The following is a 19,479-nucleotide window of genomic DNA, read 5'->3' as shown; positions in this document are numbered from 1 at the left end:
TAAGCAAATGACAGAATTATCATTTCTGGGTGAACTATCTCTTTAACCTTAAGTATTCAAAATAGTAAAAGTGCTGCTTGCTTTAGCAAACACATCTAATAAATGAATATAAAAGAATATAACAGACCACTAATGTGAATGCAGTAGCACAATACAAAAAGACACAATGCACAGGAAATGAATACTCTAAAAATATCAAGTCACATGTCATCTGGGACAAGAAAAAAAATCCCTTCCTCCTTTTAAAGCCAGCACATTTGAGGAATGTGGGACTTCTGGGAAATTAATCTACAGTGTTTTATTAGTGAGTCACTTCTATAAGGCCATAAGGGACAGCAGAGGGGATCGATATCAGACTGAATTATGTGTGGTTACTGAGTAAGAGGGCAAAAAAAGTTTCCGAACAACAGAGGTACTGTCAGCGACTGTCCTAGGACATCAATACCCTAAAGGCATGACACTTCATTGACATGAAAGCCTTCCTTTATGCCCATTCCCAACTTATTGTCCACTCAAGTACTGAAAAACATACTCGCTGATGCATTTGGAGAAGGTCAGACACTCAACACATAAAGCAACACAGTCCAAACCCATTTTGTCAGCGTGTGTTGTGTCATTGGGTTGGGCTGCCGAGCCAAATTACTCTGGTGTTGAAATGTGATGACTCAAGTCTCTCCGTTCTCATTTCCAAAGGGAATGATGATGGGCATTCCTAAAGCTGTCATAAACTCTTATAAAAGAGAGATCTATTCATTACCTTTCAGATAATTCTTCTATGGTTTCACATGATCTGACCTGAAAATGCACTAAAATTTTATCTTCCACAGAACAAAGAAAGAAATTCAGATCTGCTTCCATCCATTCAACAACCGCTGCACAGAATCAAGTCCGTGTCCTTTTTATAAACTGCTTCAGTCATATGCAAGTCACAGTTTGGGGAAATAAACAAATCCGATGCGACTTCAGTTCGCAACTTTAATGTGCATGTGCATTATATGAAATGGCTTGAAAAACACTTTATGATGCCATATTATGCTTTTATCCAAAGAACCACTACAAACTTTACTAGCATGTTTATTACTGCAGCATAAACTGGTAAAAGCGCTTGCACACAGTCAAACACAATGATGCACAGAAATGTGTATGTGTAAATAAGTACGTTGGAAGTCATTCTTATTGGTTCATTTTTTTCTCATGTACTTGTGAAGCAGCAGAATCCCCATTGAATCATTTGCTTGACAGTGTTTGACACTGTGTGATCTTCAGTGTGTACGTGCTCTCACACCACAGCCAGGATGTTAAAAAACTAAAGACTCCATACAGGACAGTGAGTCAGCTGCAGTAATTGAGTGTTTGATGAGACGCTGGTTATGAGACCCAGCAGGAATCCCACTGTTGTCTGAAAGCACAGCATGACCTCCACATCTCCATTTCAGGCAGAGCAGAGGTGTTGTAATGTCAGGCTTAAACTGGGCATTCAGAAATAGCTCTCTACTCCGGCCTGCAGTCTGAGGTGACGAGGGCCGAGTACAAAAAATGTACCTCATCCACTGAAAATCACCTAAAAGCCTCTTAGCAACAAAGAGCAAAGCCATTTTCATTTTCAACTCAAAATGAACATATTGTAAAACTGAAAAAATAAATAAATACAGTACACCATGTCCTTCTTTGCTTCCTTTTCAAAAATCCTCAACCTGTTTTCCTCTGTGTACACGGTCCTTTCTGATATGAGAACTCATGTCAGTCGTCCAGCGGGAAGCTGATGAGGGTCGTTCTGGGCGAGAGGATGGCCCTCTTAATGACATGCTCAGAGAGCAGACGGGCGTCCAGAGGTCTGTTCAGCTCCAGCTCCTGAACCTTCTGTGTGTCCTGAGCCCCTTCACGAGGTACAGATACACTCCCACACGCCTTATCACTGATCTGAGGGCAAGACAGAGGGAACACTGGGGACATCTGAAAGATTAGAAACTGAAGACTATCAATTAAACAAGTGGTTTTACATTTTGTTATTTTGACTGTCCATCAGATAAAGTCATGATGTGGGAAGTTGAGAGTTGTTTTCTTACTGGTTTTCCTCTTGATCAGCAGTAGTTTTAGTTTTTAAAACTGGCATACTGTGTGTTAAAGTGCTTATGCCGTATCCTGGCATGACTAAACAAAACCTTTGAGGGTGGATACCTTGCTTCTGCATCTGCTGTTAGCTTTGTGTGAAACTAAAGCTGATGCATCTGCTTCTCAGTGTGTCTGTGGTGAAATGAAACATACCCAGACAGCTGGACTGCATCATGGGAGAAAATCATCCCTGTTATTATGACTCCCAAAGTAGTTCAGCCACCCGCACAAAGCATGGGATTCCCTAAAATACTAGCAGGCTGATGCCAGCCTGAGGCTCGGCAGGGAGCAGGCGCAGCAAAGCCTTCTGGGTAGTCCTATTTCAGCTGGGTATGCAGTAGCATCTCCATTTGGAGATTAATTTCCTGATTTTATTCATCTTTGTAACTGTTATGGTAGCTATGTCTTTATCTCATGTTGCTAGTTGTCAGTTTTGGTAACCAATATCTGGCAACAGTAGATTGTTGCACGTTGTTCTGCTTGGTTGAGATTTCAGAAAATGCTAAAAGAAAATTCATAAAGTTGTATGAATGCAGAACCAGCCAATTATAACATATTTCAATGATGTCAAGCTATAGCAATAGAGCAAATACATGAAAGCTCTTATGGATCTGCTTGACATTTTATCCCACTAAACTCTCTCTCTTTTTTATTTTTATTTATTTTATTTTTTTTAGTAAAATCTTGCAATTATGACATTTTTCTCAAAATTGCAGGTTTATCTCATAATTCAGACATTTGTTTTCTTGGAACTCTCAACTTATGTCTTACAATTCCAACTTTTTTGGACGGAAAGCACACATTCATGGTTAATGTTGCCAAGAAATTATAATAATACATATATTTTATTATATATTCACATAATTGTGAGCTGTTACCTCAAAATTGTATGAGAGTTAAACTCAGAACACTTAGAAAAGTAGATTTGTGAGATGCAAACTCAGAATTCATAATATGCATAAATGGCTTCAATAGCTAGCAACACACTTTTATGTGCTTCATACAACATAAGCTCAATTATTTTTTTAGTACACAGATATATAAAAACAATTAACTCATTTTATCTATACTTTACAACCCATTTCCCATCTGTCATACCAGTATATGTTTTTTTAATGGATTCTGGGATTGTTTTCTCCATGAAGAATGCAATTCTGTACGTGATGCTGTTTTGGATTTCGGACAAAACGAGACATTAGAAGGTAGCATAAGTGTACTAATTTACACCAATGACAGATGCATAAGGGCAAGTAGAGACACAAATTTGCCCAAGTCCTCAATAGACAGTCATGCAAAGAAGATTTCAGCCCCAGATGGTTCAAGTCTGTAATAATCATTCACTCGTCAAGCCAAATTGAGAGGCCAATCCCTTCACACACATGCACAAATTACAGACCGACTGCATTGAAATACAGGCTTTTAAGTTGGAAGTAAACACTTTCCCTTTGCCACTTTCCCAGAGAGCATCCTGTGCTGAATATTCTGCATACAAACATCCTGATGACAAGAAAATATCACAAAAATACTGAGATACCGATTCGTTTTGAGAGAAGGTTGTGTTTGCTAAATCCTGCATCACTATAATTACTGATCATGCTTAAGGCTATAGTTATTCAGATGAACTCAAAAAGTATTTAGTAAAGGTGTAAAGTACACAGAACATTTTTGCAAACAAACACCGCTCACATTGTCCCAGGGAACAAATTCAATTAAAGGTAAAGTTCACCAAGAAATTTCCTGTTCTTTTACTCACGCTCAGTTCATCCAAGATGTAGGTGACTTTTTCTTCAGTAGAACTCTAGAGCAGATTTTTAGCTGAAACCCTGTTCCTTGGTGATTCATACAATGCAAGTCAATGCCTGCTGTCACTTTGAGAGTCAAAAAGCATATCAGGCAACACAAAATGAATACCCATCGCACCCGATGATTTATTGAGGTCTTATGAAGCGGAACAATCAGTCTGTGCAAGAAAATGAACATTATTTATGAGGATGTTTTACATGAGACATGTACAACATCCACATTTCATGTCATTATTGGGTTTTTAATTTAATTGTGTATACTGTTGTTACTGTATGATTACATAACTGGTGAATCTGTTATTTGAATCAGTTAATTGAAACTACATTAAAACTGTCCAAAAGAACCAGTTTCTGGAAAATAATCAGATTTCTCTGTTTATCTGAGGCTCTGGAATACAGGTAATAATGTTGTAAATAATGCTCAGTTTCTTGCACAGACTGATCGTTTCACTTCATAAGCCCTCAATCTATCAACAGGAGAGATGGGTATTAATTTGTGTTGCCTATGATGCTTTTATTAACTCTTAAAGTGATGGTAGCCATTGCATTTTATGAATCATCCAGGATCACAGCTTCAGCTAAAAAAAAGGAAAAAAGTAACCTATATCTTGAAGGGCTTGAGGCTGAGTGTTTGCTGGTATTTATTTAACCAAAAAACAAACAAACATTAAGACACAAAACAAATTCTGATAGCTTGTATAGTAAATCAATGAAATCTTTTAAACAGTATAGCAGACACTTATAGTAGATATAAATACCAGTTATGACTCTATATCTCCCAATAATGTCTTAGTGATATGATTATATTTAAATGCTTATTTTTAATGATCAAAACATAAAATACAATGCAATACAATGATGATAGAGAGATGAGCAAATACACAGTCCTCAAAAGCCTGATGATCATATTTGGGACTCACATTTGAACATGATCTTTCCTAAAACCTATGCATGGACAATCAAGTAAAGCTAAAAGTTGCTTCAGCGCAGTAAGAGTTCGTCTTGAAATATTACTAACAATATAAAAGTTATTATGTTTAATTCGATACAATTCAGTAAAGATTTCACAGCAAAAAACACACGGGAACCACATTCTAAAGGTGGATATTTGCACAATTTTGCTAAAAGGCCTCAATCAAATAACAGAAGATGTAGTTGATTGTGTGCAACAGGTTTAACAGCAAAGTTATGATCATATACAGGCTTTAAAAGTATGATAAAGTATGCTTTATAGAGTTAAAGATCCACTAGTGTCACCAAACTGAACAGCAAAAGCAAGGCAGAGAATGATCCAGCACATAAACTGGCCTGCGATGGTCAAGGGGTGGTCAATACTACAAATACAGAAACCTGTGTCTGACCTCAACATGGCCTTCAGGAAGGATGTACACTTCCGCTTGTCCTTAGCGTGTGTTTGTGTGTGTGCATAAGTACAGAAGGAAGTGGGACAGGAAGGAATAGTTCACCTAAAAAATGAGATGAGTTCTGACATGATTTACTATCATCATGTTGTTCCATGCTGAGATAAATATATATATATATATATTTTTTTTTTGGAACATTAAGGTCCTCTTTATTCATGAGAACACACACACACACAAACTTTTTGGTCAACGTTTGGTCACATAGTTGCACATCTTCTAGTCAGCATCAGTCAATGTTTTCAGAGCATGTGGGCATGTTCATTTTCTTTACAGGACAAACACATTGTGTGTGTGTGTGTGTGTGTGTGTGACAATAGCGGGATGTGATGGAATGGACAACAGGGGCCAAGAGTTTCCTTTTTTCCCCCTCACCACTAGTATTTCCACGACTTTTCACCCAGCTCAAAATTATTCACTTTTATTTTCCTACTAGCATCGTACTATTAATTTTGTATTGTCATCAGAATGCATTAATCCACACTATTCAGATCTGGGAATCTCCAATTAATTATTATTCTTAAACTAAATTTGTTTTGATGATGAAAAACAAATCCTGAATTAACAAATCACCCATAAATGTTATAATACATGTAACGACATAAAAACCTTCATAGTCACGGGAAGAATGAGATGGGAACCGGCAGACATTTAAATGAAACTTTAATAATCAAATAAACACAAAACAGCGCGACAGCCCCTCACGGACGACGACAGACAAAACCAAAACACAAAATAAAGTCCAGGCCTGTTCCTCTCTCGTCCTTCACTGTCGTAACTCCTTTTTTTATCCTTCCATCTCCTCCGTGGGACTCGAGACCGGTGAGTGAAGCAGGTGTCACTTATTTCCCAATCACTCCACCGGCCTCGCTCTGTTCCCTCGTCACAATACAATAAACACACATGGGGTATTTTCAGAAATAATTTGTGACATTTTATGAAATATGTCTAATCTTCTGTGAAAATGCATTCTATAAATCATTCTATAAATATGTAAGCTTTTGGTATTTTATTAATTAAAAAACAAATAAGTAAGCCCGGCCCAGGTGACAAAAAGTAATGTGAAAGTATCGCAATGCATTACTTTCCATAAAAGTAACAGTAAAAGTAATGTAATTAGTAACTTTTTTATAGAGTAATGCAACACTGTATAATGCATTACTTTCAAAAGTAACATTCCCCAACACTGATATTCAAGATTAAATACTTTTAAAATATTAAAATGTTTTTGTTGTCTGTGTTGAATTTCAGTTACATACAATTCATCTTCCTGTGAAGCAGGACCATCTATAAAACTATACAAATTAAACTGAAAGGAAACCACTTTTTTTCAACGTTGAGGTACATGAATATGGTACTCATTCAATACCAAAAAACACCATCAGTGTTGGGGAAAGTAAAGGTAGTGATATTATGTTACTGCATAAAGTAAATAATTGTGCTACTTAATTATTCTTTATGGAAAGTAATGCATTTATTTATTTTGCGTCACCTGGGCTGGGCTTGCTTATTTGTTTTTTAATAACAAAAAAACCCAAAAGTTATATTTTTGGCAGCTGGTTAATTTCACACCAATTAATAAGCCTCAGGCTGAAGGAAGTTTCTCAGCCTCTCAACCTCACTCTCGATTTCTCTCAACACAATACAGAAGAGATGTCAATGTAACCTGCATTGATTAAAAAAGTAACTCTTAACTCAAAGTTGCACTTTGTTGTACTTTACTATTTACTTGGAAAAAGTAATCTGATTACGTAACTCACGTTGCTTGCAATGATTTACCCCCAACACTGATCATGGACCCGTCACAGGGTGAAATATAAATGATAGCACAGATATTCACCAGGAACACAAACAATAGCTGCAGTGTGGAGTAAATGACAGTACAGGGAACAGTGAGGGGGGTTTGTGTGCAGTATGTGTGATACGTGCAGCACTTCATGCTTGTATATCAGACGGTGTAACAGACTTTTTCAGGATTAGATAAACTGTTAAATGTAATTGTTAGTATCGACCCATCAGACCTTCTTCATTTAATGATCCAGAAACACCATGAAACTGCTCCAGTGTATAAGTCCTTATTAAAGTGCCCCTACTATGGATAATGAAAGGATCATATTTTGGTTTTGGGAGTCCACAACAACAGGTTGACATGCATGCAAGGTCAAAAAACACTTAATTTTTATTATAATATGCATTTATTTTTACCTTACTTGCTCAAGACTGCCAAAGATTTGTGACCCTAATGACCCTAATCTGTTGTGATTAGTCCGTTTGGTCTCATTTTCATTACATCATGTCTGTAACTCCTGATAAAGCAGTGTTTGTGAGCACAGTGCTGCTTTGTTTACAGCCGTTACCGGGGAAACAGCTATAACTACTGCTCAAAAGAGTGCCACCTTGTGACAAAGAATAACATCTCGGTTACGTATGTAACCATGGTTCCCTGAATAGGGAACAAGATGCTGCGGTGATGTCACCTGCTATGGGAACACCTTCGGTGTGACGAATGTCTGAAGCCCTAAACCATCCCGCCAATCCTATTGGCCAAATAGCGCTTGGCACCGCCCCCACGCATGTGTACGCATCGTATACCTGAGTGCCGCGCGCCATTTCGCTCAGATTTCATGACTGAAGAAGAATGCTATCAAGGTACGGAATGGCCAGGACCGCAGCATCTCGTTCCCTATTCAGGGAACCATGGTTACATACGTAACCGAGATGTTCCCTTTCATAGGTCAATTCGATGCTGCGGTGACGTTACCTGCTATGGGAACGCTATACCATAACGCCTGACGTACCTGATAGCTGGGATCCAAGGAAGCATCTGCTCAAGCGGAGAGAACCCGGGAGCCAGGAGCCATCCTCACATCCAGACTGTAAGACTTGATAAAAGTGCTCGGTGAGGACCATAATGCCGCAGCACAAATATCATCCATAGAAGATCCACTGAGAAAAGCTCGAGAAGAAGCCACTGCTCTCGTGGAATGAGCTTTAACTCCTAAGGGCGAAGCGAGCCCGCGCGCCTCATAGGCTAAAGATATTGCCTCCACCAGCCAATGTGACATGCGCTGTTTTGTAACCGCATGGCCTTTATTCTTATGTCCAAAACAGACAAACAGCTGGTCAGACTCACACCATGGGGCAGTACGATCCACATAAGTCTTTAAAGCTCTCACAGGGCAAAGACTTAGATCTCCAGACCCCGCCTCAGCAGGGGATAAAGCTTCCAGGACCACCTGCTGAAAGCGAAAGGGATTAGATGCGACCTTAGGGACATAATTAGGCCTCGGTCGCAACAACACCTTCACAGAGCCCGGTGCAAATTCCATGCATGATGGTGAAACAGAGAGAACCTGTAAATCCCCAACTCTCTTGAGGGAGGATAAAGCCATAAGAAGAATAGTCTTCAGAGTCAGGATTTTATCCGGTACAGTTTCCAAGGGCTCAAACGGATGCCCTGATAAACCGTGCAACACAATGGCTAAATCCCATGAAGGAACTCGCAATTAGGCGGAAAGGCCTCAGCCGTCGCGCACCCTGTATGAAACGAGAAACCAGTGGATGACGGCCCACCGAGGCACCATCTATATACTCGTGGTAAGCTGAAATGGCTGCCACATAAACCTTTAGAGTGGCTGGTGACACTCCATCCGAAAAACGGTCCTGAAGTAACTCCAGTACTGAAGCCACTGGGCAGTAAACTGGATCCATATTATGAGTTTCACACCAGGTCGTAAACAGTCTCCACTTGAAAGCATATAAGCGTCTCGTAGAGGCTGCACGGGAATTCAGTATAGTCTCGGTAGTATCAACAGAAAGACCAGGACATACTAACTCACTCCGCTCAGAGGCCATGCCCACAGTTTCCACAGATCTGGCCTCGGGTGCCAAAACAGTCCCTGTGCTTGTGATAATAAATCCTGTCTGAGGGGAATCTCCCATGGAGAACCCGCTAACAGATTGATCAGGTCCGCAAACCACAGATGTGTGTGCCACCGTGGAGCCACCAGCAGCAGCTGTTCCACTTTGTCCAGCCGTACTCTGCATAATACCGCTGGAATCAAGCGAATAGGGGGAAAAGCATACAAGCTGGTCCTGGGCCAGTTGTGAGCTAATGCATCCAAGCCCAGGGGGATGGAGGGCATAGGGAGAACCATAGCGGGCAATGCGTAGTCGTGTTCGACGCGAATAAATCCACTTCCGCTTCTCCGAAAATCTGCCACAAGAGATTCACCATTTGGGGGTGCAATCTCCATTCCCCTTGCTCCAGAGTCTGTCTAGATAGCAAATCCGCTCCGAAGTTCAATCGTCCGGGGACATGAACAGCTCGGATCAACAGAAATTTGTTCTGAGACCAAAGAAGAACACGCCTCCCCAGCCTGCACAGGGGACGAGAGCGCAATCCTCCTTGATGATTCAGGTATGACACAACCGCCGTGTTGTCTGACCTGAGCAGCACATGACGACCGATCAGCAGGCTCGAGAAATACTGGAGAGCCAGAAAAACCGCCAGTAATTCCAATCTGTTTATGTGCCAACTGCGTTGCGCCACTGTCCACACTGCGTTGGCTGGGCACCCTTGACAAACAGCTCCCCAGCCGGTCAAAGATGCATCCGTCGTGACAGTCTCTCGGGAAGCACAAATCCCCAGCCGAACTCCAGTCAGGAGAAACTCGGCTGACATCCATAGTTTTAACGACATCACACACCTCCATGTCAACGAAATCGTCTGATGCGGAAGACAACGGGGTGAAATATTTCGTCTTTTCGTCCACCACTGAAAAGGGCGCATGTGAAGTAATCCCAGACGAATTACGGGAAATGCCGCTGCCATTAGACCTAAAAGTCTGAGGCATAATTTCACTGTCACTGTGCGGCCTGCTTTGAAGCGCCGTACGCATGACGCATCTACTGAGCGTGTGGGAGAGAAAGCTTTGCTGTCATCGCGCGAGAGTCCAAGTCTATTCCCAGAAAGGTTATCCGTTGAGAGGGGATTAAAACACTTTTCTGGAAATTTGTGCGTAAGCCCAGGCTGCTTAAATGATTCAGCACAAGATCCCGATGAGAGTGTGCTTGAGTCTGCGATTGCGCTGACACCAGCCAATCGTCCAAGTAATTTACCACACGAACGCCCTGGAGCCGCAACGGGGCCAGAGCTGCGTCCATGCATTTTGAGAAAGTGCGGGGAGCCAGAGCTAAGCCAAAGGGAAGAACGCGGTACTGATAGGCTTTGCCCTCTAAAGTGAATCTGAGGAACTTCCTGTGTCTCTTGATGATCTGAATATGAAAGCATGCATCCTTCAGATCGATCGTGACAAACCAGTCGTTTGGTTGAATTTGAGACAAACTAGACTTTACCGTCAACATCTTGAATTTGCTCAGCCTGAGTGCAAGATTCAGACGGCGTAATGCAAGATTCAGACGGCGTAAATCCAGAATGGGCCGCAACCCGCCGTCTTTTTTTGGTACCACAAAATAACGGCTGTAAAACCCTGACTCCATCTGAGCGGGGTGTACTTCCTCTATAGCCCCTTTGCTCAGCAGAGTTAACATCTCCTGTCGCAGCACCGCTATTTCCATCGGTTTCACCACCGTGGAAAGAATTCTGCGGAAAGGAGGCGGGCCTCTTCGAAACGGAATCGTGTATCCGTGACAAATTGTACGTAACACCCATTGAGAAATGCCGGGCAAGCGTTCCCACGCGGCCCGAAACAGTATTAGCTGTCTCAAAATTTCCGTTTCCTGCAACGGTGTCATACACGTTGAAACGTCCGGGCCCGAAAAGCTCTTGGCGTTCGTGCACAGGGGAAGTGTATGCGTAAAAGCCACTGCGTCTCATTGTGTATAATCCTGAAGCGTGTCCATGGCAGGAATTAGACCAACAGATTGAACATCAGGCTCTGCCGCTAGCGAAAAAGCGGCGGCTGTGCAAGCCGTCATAAACGGGCCGTCCGTGCGGGACCCTTGAATCGCCCCTCGAATTCTGAAAGCAGGATTGCGCAGAATGTCTGAGGGAGCGTTTGGCGTTACTGCTCGATCCAATGCTGCTCGAGGCGCTGTTTGCGACGAGACAGTCAAAGTTTGAACATGGGGACTGCAATGAGAGTGTTGGATGCGCGAAAGCGGTCCAAGAGAGCTCTCTGGCGGAGGGCACAGTCCCTGGCAAGCAGCGGTGTTCAACCTCCCTGGGTCTGCGGGGAATCAGCTGGTGGAAAGTGGCTGATTGCTGTTTCGCTGCCCTGAGTTTTTCCACCACTGAGGTGACAGCCTCTCCGAACAAACCGCCCTTGGAAACAGGGGCATCCATGAGGAAAGATTTGTCCTTTTCCTTAATGTCGGTGAGATTAAGCCAGAGGTGGCGCTCAACCGTAATCAAACCGGCCATGGAACGGCCCACTGCACGAACGGTATGCTTGGTAGCACGTAGCGCCAAATCCGTTGCCCGCCGCAGTTCCTTTACTGCCTCAGGTGTGATACCTTCCCCTTCGTCTAACTCCTTTAATAGCTCCGCTTGGTAGGCCTGGAGGACCGCCATAGAGTGGAGCGAAGCAGCCGCCTGGCCAGCGGCCATGTAGGATTTCCCAACTAGGTTAGACGTGACTAGACACGCCTTAGAGGGAAGAAGGGGGCGAGACTTCCATGCCGCAGCCGAATTAGGCGTGAGGTGTTCGGCGAGAGTCTCTTCCACCGGAGGCACTGCTGCATAGCCATGGTTCGCCATGTCAGAGATGGTGGCATTAGTAATCCGAGCTGAGAATGGCTGTTTCCAGGACCTCGAAACCTCCTGGTGGAGGTCCGGGAAAAAAGGTAAAGGCCTCAGGGGCTGTGCAGGTGTCCGACTGGTTAAAAAATGGTCGTCCAGCTTAGAGGAAGGTTGGGCCTCGGCCTTCTCAACCTCCCAATCCAGCCCCAATTTACCCACCGCACGAGAAACCAAGTCCAACAGCTCGCTGTAAGAGGGGGAAACACGACTCTCCTGTCCGCTAGGAGGAAGAGGGCTAGTGTCGGCCCTCAGACCCCGAGGCCGCGGTGGATAAAATGTCGTCCTCATAACGTCCACAACCAAAGGTAATAGTACTAAATACCGCCGGTGTGGGCTGTGAATCCTCGTTAGAGAAAACGACAGGCTCAATAAAGCTTTTACTCTGCACCAGGGTAGGAGAGAGCGAGCGATGTGGAGAATATTCCAGCCTGCGCTGTCGTCGAAATCCATGTCGCACGTGTCACCCCAAGCTATCACCTCGTGCGGTGCCTCGGCAGTCGCAGAAGTGACATGGCGGGGGTTAGACACGGGGGCGACATCGGAAAATACTTCCACCCTCGAGCGCAGTACTCTGAGCCGCAGGCCATCACAATGGGAACAAGAGGAAAGGCCGCTAAGCGCCGCCTGTGCGTGATGTAAACGGAGACATACTACGCACCTGTCATGAGTGTGTCCCTTCGTGATGTACCTGGTACACGGCTCCTTGCATTTCCGAAAACTCATCGCGTCCGCGAAGAGGAGTTGACACTGCTCGTAGAAGTCGCTGGAGAACGCGAGATGGATTCTAGGGCATAGATAATTCGCTTTCCTGAAGGAATGAAATCTGAGCAAAATGGCGCGCGGCACTCAGGTATACGATGCGTACGCATGCGTGGGGGCGGTGCCAAGCGCTATTTGGCCAATAGGATTGGTGGGATGGTATAGGGCAGTGGTTCCCAACCTTTTTCCTTGGGGGCCCCCATGTACATTTTTAACAATCCGTGACACCCCCCCCCCCCCCCCCCCATATATCTATATATATATATTAGTGCTGGGAAAAAATTAATCGCATCCAAAATAAAAGTTTGTGTTTGCATAATATATGTGTGTGTACTGTGTATAATTATTTTGTATATATAAATACACACATATGCATGTATATATTTAATATTTTTATTTATTTATATATAACTTATTTATATTTATATATAATATAAATTATGTATAAATGTATATACAGTATATACATGCAAAAATTGTTAAATTAATACATGCATATGCGTGTATTTATATACAAAATAATTAAAACAGTTCACACACATATATTATGCAAACACAAACTTTTATTTTGGATGCGATTAATTTTTTTCCCAGCACTAATATATATATAATGTCAAAATAAAACAGACGCAATGTTACTTGAAGGCATTATAGCCTACTATTCCTGACAAACTTTCATGGTTGCAGTTAGTGTTACTACAGTAAATCCATGGTGAATGTTGCAGATCTGGACACTGGATAGTTCATTCATGACACAATGTTTCTTCCTGGTTTCCATGCGCTGTTTGATCCATTAATAACGGAGAAATGTGAATGTTTCTCTCTAGATCTCGCAGCGATGTTATTACCTCTGTGGCAAATTCAAATGCTTTCTTTACTGGATCTCTTATTAGCGCTCCGTAGTAACAGCGTCGCATGATAACGATCGGCTCGCGCTGCACTGGTCCAAACTGATAAACGGTCCGTCAACCACACAAGGATGATGTTTGCCATTTGATGTTGGGCACTGTTGTGGTCGCGCCGGCATCTCTTACATTATGAGCGCGCTTGCCACGCCAACGGCCTACATTTGAAATAATGAAATTGTAATTGAAATCGGCATTTTTAGCATATGATTTTTTAAAAACTTGAAAAAATATTTTTATATAATATTATTACTAGAACATTTTATGCATCTTTATTCACCTCAAAGCATATCAGCTCCCGCGCCCCCCTGTGAAAGGACCACAGGTTGGGAACCAATGGTATAGGGCTTCAGACATTCGTCACACCGAAGGTGTTCCCATAGCAGGTGACGTCACCGCAGCATCGAAGTGACCTATGAAAGGGAAATTAGCATTTTCAGACCAAAGCAAAAAGACCAACAAGTGGGCGAGTAATATGCTAATGTTTCATGTTGATGTCAACAGGAAATGGCTTTGGATTCGTTTTAAAAACGACTCGTTTAAATGATTCAGAGTCGACTCTTTCTTTATATTATTAATGATAATATTTCAGAGCAATTGTGAATAGGAAACTTTTCAGTGAATAACAACTTCAATTTCAGCTACACTCTTAAAAATTATGGTGCTTTACGATGCCACAGAAGAACCTTTTTTTTTGTCTAAATGGTTTCATAAAGAACCTTTAACATCTGAAGGACCTTTCTGTTTCACAAAAGGCATTTAGACTGCCAAGAAAATTACTCTGTCAAGGTCCAGAAAAGTGAGAAAGACATCATCAGAATAGTCCATCTGCCATCAGTGGTTCAAACGTAACGCTATGAAGTGACGAGAATACTGTTTGTACACGAATAAAACAAAGATAATGACTTTATTCAACAAAGACGAACAAAGCTTGTACAGGTTTGGAACGACATTGAGGTAAGTGATTAATGACAAAAATTTCATTTTGGGGTGGTGTATCCCTTTAAGCACCTTTATTTTTAAGAGTGTACTAAATGAATACAAAAGTTTTAGCAAGCAAGTCTTTTTATGACACTTTCCTTTTTCTAGCTTTATAGTGTCCACCCACAGTTAACAGCTTTGGCAAAATGAGGAGTAAATTATGACAGCATTTTCATATTTTGACACACTAAGGTGTACGTGTGTGTGTCATACCTGCCTAGAGTTCAGAAACTAAGTGTGTATACATGGGTGCCGCCATCACACAGAGCGATGCCAAAGCCTCCTCAAACTCTGCACTGTGCAGAACGTCCCGAGACGAACCTGATACGGTAAGAGAGCAGAAAACACAATAAAACGTTTAGAAAGCTCAATCAATCATTTGGATTTCCAAGAGCATTTTTCTTGATGGCTGTTGATGACTTACTGAGAGTGTGCTGGTCAGGTCCATGAGCCGAGAGATGGCCGCATTAAGCAGGAAGTCCTCTGTCAAGTGACCTTTGACCTGTCAACAGAATAACATGGCTTAACTTCAATCAGCACAATATCAGATATCAGTTTTCCTTCAAATATACACTTAATATACACAAATATACACTTCAAAAGTAACAAGCTAAAAGAAAATATACTTTAATTAATCAAGGATGCATTAACTTGATCAAAAGTGACAATAAAAGACATTTATAATGTTACAAAAGATTTCCATTTCAAATAAATGCTCTTCTTTTTAACTTTCTATTCATCCAAAAAATCCTACATTATGAAGCATCAAAAACGATTACAAAAAAAAAAAAAAACTTTTATGCTGCAAGTATGCATTTGAATGATTGACAGTTAAGACATTTGTAATGTTACAACATTTCTAATGAATGCTGTTCTTTTGAACTTTCACACTGTATTTGTCAATGAATTCTAAAAAAATAAATGTATTACAGTTCCCATATAAATATTCAGTAGGGCAACTGTTTTCAACAGATGATCATCAGAAATGTTTCTTGAGCAGCAAATCAGTATATTAGAATGATTTCTGAAGATCATGTGGCACTGAAGACTGGAGGAATGATGATGGAAATACAGCTGTGTATCACAGGAATAAATTACAGTTTACTATATATTGCTATATCTTTTGTCAAATAAATGCAGACTTGATGAGCATAATAGACTTTTTTCAAAAACATAACAAATAATAATAAAAAAAAAAACATATGACCCCAAACATAAAAAAGAAAAAAAGAAAGAAAAAAAAACACTTTATGTGCTATTTTCCTGCTTTGTGAGCATGTTAGCACACCAAACTAAATTCTGAGCATCAGCTGGGAGTCAAGCCTCTGTCATGTTGTGACGTGTTGCTGTCTGTGTAGAGCATTTCAGTTCAGTCACTTCAGATGTTGCCTATGAAGGGAGCATACAGCACGGAAGCTCACTAGGTTTCAGAGCTTGAATGTCTCATTACTCCCTGACATGAGTAAACGGATGAGGGTGGAGGTTTATTTACTGATGCTGTGAACACATGATCTCTGCTGCTGGAAGCTAGATCACAGTTTCCCCTGGAAAGCTAAGATCAGGCAGACTCCACATCAGAACAACAGCTATCCTCCCGAGGCCCTGGCCGAAGGAAGGACACAGCTGATGACAGAGCTAGGCTTTTCCCGGCAGGAGATCAAAGATCGTGAGGCTCAGCGGCTCTGGATTGGATCAAGTACAGCCCAGGCTCTTTTAAACCAGAGCAAAATCAATCCCGGCCCTAGAGAGCCTATTTATACAGGCTAAATATACACATTCCACATGTAAGATCACTCTCCCATTGCATGCAGCCTTTTGTTCAAGAAATAAAGCAGTAAAAACTGTGATATTGTGAAATCGTATTACAATTGAAAATAACTGTTTTCTATGTCTAGATAAAATATCGGTGCTTTTAAATTTAATTACAAGCCAAACACATAAAAAAAAAAAAAGAACCTCTACCAGAAAGGAACATGTTTGGATGTGTGCTGCAGTGACCCCCACTGGTCAAGGAGTGAAACACATGACCATCTCCTGAATACTGGTTAAAGTGGTCATATCAAGGGGTCAGGGTTTGGTTAGTTAGCATAACCTATGAGCCTCTGCTGCTAGATGCTGTAACTACACCTTCTCCACCCAGGGCCATTCGAGTAACGTTTTCTTCAAGCAACATAGTTTAATATTTCTGTTATTATATGTGACCCTGGACTACAAAGCCAATCATAAGGGTCATTTTCATTTTAGATTTATGCATCAGAAAATTAAAGCAGAATAAGTATGCTTTCCATTGATGTATGGTTTATTAGGAGGACAATATTTGGCTGAGATACAACTATTTGAAAATCTGGAATCTGAGGATGCAAAAAAATATAAATACTGAGAAAATCACCTTTATAGTTGTCCAAATGAAGTTATTAGCAATGCATATTACAAAAAAAAAAAAAAAAAAAGACACACAACAATTCAGTTTTGATATATTCACAGTAGGAAATGTACTAAATATCTTCATGGAACATGATAATTACTTAATATCCCAATGATTTTTGGCATAATTTTGATTCATACCATGCATTGTTGGCTACTGCTACAAATATACCCCAGCTACTTATGACTGCTTCTGTGCTCCAGGGTCACATATTACAGTTTTCATTATTATATTACCAATCAATGTCAAACATTAGTCATGGTTGGAGGCTTTAGGAAATCTTAGTTGATATGTGGTGCCAGCTACATTTACTGGTACAACACTGGTATATTTAATAGTACTCAAATGTTTAGTTAGTACCTAAGTACTCATTTATGCTACAAATGTGCATTTTGAGCACACCAGCCCCATAAAAGCGATGAGAATGCACTTCTAAAACACATAAGCATATAATGATCACTGTCATCTCTGGCTTCACCTGTGACGCTGTTAAACAGCTAAAAATCAAGATGTAAGAATTATTTTTTAATTTATTATTATTATTTTTTTTTTCAAGAACAAGGGTTCCCACAATCTTGGAAAACTTAGATATATACACATACATTTTTTAAAGATTTGAAAACTCATGGAAATAAATACAATTTAAAAAATAATAATAAAAATTAAAAAGTAACCAAATATTTCATGTCACCCATAAACACTCAATGCACTTATGTCAATGATGTAAACATATCACATGGATTTCATCCCTCTAGGATTTATCTGACTACTTTAAAACGGTCCACACCTGGTAGTGATATAATTTTATTATTAATATTATTATTATTATTATTATTTAATACTTTTTTTCAGCAATGATGCAATAAATTGACTGAAATTGACAGTAAAGACATTTATAATGTCACAAAAGATTTATAAATGCTGTTATTTTGAACTTTCTGTTCATCAAAGAATCCTGAAAAACAAAATGTATCACAGCTGTTTTCAACATTGATTGCAAATCAAGGCTTTCTGTAGGATCATGTGACTCTGAAAACAGGAGAAATGATTCAGCTTTGGTCACAGAAATGATCAAATCATTGTTTTAGTTGTAATAATATTTCACATTTTTACTATATTTTTGACCAAATAAATTGAGCCTTGGAAGAGACTTCTTGTTGTATGTAATGTTGTTTGTTAGGGAGCAGCTGTGAAAGATCACGTTTACACCGGTATTAAGTGTTTGGATCACTCAAGATGTTAAGAGGGTCTTTGGTGCGAGGATCTTGTATGTTTGAATCCTCAGGAAGAGACAGAAGCAGCTGTGTTTACTGTAATAAGCATCTCTCCTCTACACTGTGTACACACAGAAGCATTATGAACCTATCATTGTTAAGATCACAGAAATTACAGCCGATTCAGATGCTCATGCGAGTCTGTTTACCTTGTTGCCTGGCAACAAAAAAAAGGACTATTTTGGCTCCAGTATCCACAGAAAGTGACACGGGAAATAAGTGAGGAATGTGAGAAGGGCTGTTTCACACACAAACATGGCACAAGCTGTGTCGATTTTATATTTAAGACTGGCCTAATGCAATTTACAGGAGTCAGATTGCACATATTTTCTATCCGTTTATATATAATACATTTATATATTTATATATATAAAATGCAACAAGTGCACATTATTGAGTAAAAATAGATCATATAGATTTCCATAATATTTTTCCTTTTGACCAAAGGAAGGGCTTCCATTTTTAACTATATATTTAACTTTTTATCTCAACGTAATGTGCAATTTACGATATACGTACTCACTCCTAAACAGTTGGAAAATCTAATACTGAGCCAGATAAAAGATTTTATGAACCCACCTAAAGTCCGGCACTTTTGTAGGGTTGGACATTGTTTGGCTTTTTTATGAAAATGGTGACAAATCGATACCTTTTAAATGCCTGAACAGATACTTCAAAATAATAATATTAAGAATAATAAAGCTACAAAACAATGGTGGATGATATTTATAAAATAAATAAATAATAATAATAATAATAATAATAATAAAAAAACTGTGTGTGTGTGTGTGTGTGTGTGTGTGTGGAAGAAAACAGGAGAAATTTTGTCAAGCACCAAAAAGGCCCTCTTTCCATGGCTCTTATGGAGGTGTTTGATTATTAGTATTATGATATATGTCACACCTGTGTGAAACCATGCCCTGGTCACTGCAGAAGTGGCTGAGGAAGCATGAGTAGTACAGGTGCATGACGGCCTGCTCCTTCTCTCCGGTATAAACATCCACAGACATCCAGAGCCTTAAAGAGAGGACACCAAC

Source organism: Carassius carassius, chromosome 15 (assembly GCF_963082965.1).
Source record: "Carassius carassius chromosome 15, fCarCar2.1, whole genome shotgun sequence".
Taxonomy (NCBI): Eukaryota; Metazoa; Chordata; class Actinopteri; order Cypriniformes; family Cyprinidae; genus Carassius; species Carassius carassius.
Note: the sequence above shows the minus strand (reverse complement) of the source record.